Source organism: Cyprinodon variegatus, unplaced genomic scaffold (genome assembly GCF_000732505.1).
Source record: "Cyprinodon variegatus isolate N-32 unplaced genomic scaffold, C_variegatus-1.0 Scaffold472, whole genome shotgun sequence".
Classification (NCBI taxonomy): domain Eukaryota; kingdom Metazoa; phylum Chordata; class Actinopteri; order Cyprinodontiformes; family Cyprinodontidae; genus Cyprinodon; species Cyprinodon variegatus.
Genome location: NW_015150925.1, coordinates 340,113 through 341,610, shown reverse-complemented (window position 1 = coordinate 341,610; position 1,498 = coordinate 340,113).

Here is a 1,498-nt window from a genome sequence, read left to right as displayed (position 1 = left end):
CCCCTGCCTCTGTCACACCAGGTCCCACCTCCACGTCCGCGATGCCATTCGATATTAGTAAGTGTATTTCGTTAGTGCCTGTTTCAGAGAATCTGAGGTTGAGTCATTCTTTGCAGCATTTGAGCGCGTTGCTGGGGACACCTGGCCTGTTTAGTTAAAATGCAAGTTTCCTGGTAAAACTCAAGGTGTTGGCAGCGCTTCCTTTAAAAGATACGATCCGGTTAAAGCTGCCGTCTAACAAGCTTTTAAGTCGGTCCCAGAAGCATTTAGACAAAAGTTTTGACAGAAAAAGAAAACTTTTGGACAAACGTATGTTGAGTTTGGCAGACAGAAAGGCGTTCCCTTTGATAAGTGGAGCGCTGCTTCCAAGGTCAACCATGATGCTTTACGTCAGCTAATATTGTTAGACTTTAGGAAGTGTATTGCAGATCGTTGGATGTAAATGAACAGACAGAGAACACTCTAGCTGCTGTTCTTGTAGATGAGTATCTGCTGACTCATAAGTCGGCTTTCATTGTTAATAAGTTACGTGTTAATGCTGAGCCAAAGACCCTGATGGTTAAAACCAGTTCCTAAAGCAAGCAGGGAAGGTTCCTATTGTCACAAACCTGGACATGGCTGATTGTTTAGGTCAGAGCGAATGAGATCACAGCATGCATACACAATGAGACCATTTTATTTATCTCATAAAGCTGCAGCACCAATCCATACTTTTTATATTACAGTTTTATTGGAGTTGGAGGCTTAATGAGTTTCATCTGGTAGTGAATCTGTTGGCGCCTCCTACGCAGCCCAGCTCTGCTCCTCTGTTTGTTTCATTCATTACTGCAGCTTTAGCTCCTCTCTCTCCTCATCAGCCTGAATCTAATATTAGTTCCTCCTTCCAACCATCCAGAGGATCCGGAATGTCAGACCAGATTCAAGCACATGTGTGTGGATCTGTTCGCTGTAGATCTTTGTGCTTCAGAGCGGGTTAGCTAAGGTTAGCCTTTCACTTTTTACCTTCAGACATCAAGCAGCATCAGAAGGTAGAGCTGCTGCTTCTGATCAGAGGATCAACCTCCTCCCCTTTTCTCCCTGAAAGATGATCCTCTAATAGAATCGCTTCTTCAGGCCCCAGATCCACCAGCAGGACCAGCAGATCAGGCCTGGGAGCTTCAGCAGGGGCGCCCCCCAGGGGTGGGTGCCCTGCTGCTCGGCCCCCTCTACGGGGGACTCTGACTTGCAGAAAAAACATTATTTTCATTTCAATTCTATTCAGTTTATTTCTATAACTCCAATTCACATCATGTCATCTCAGGTCACTTTATAGATCCAGATCAACCAGATCATCCAGTCAGATTGATTCAAAGTTTTCTATCTAAGGAAAACCAGCTGATTGCATCGACTCATTGACTCTTCAGCAATCCCTCACACTAAGCATGCTTGTAGCGACAGTGGAGAGGAAAAAAATCATCTGGTTATCTCAAGAGATCAATAACTGTTTTCTTGTGATAAT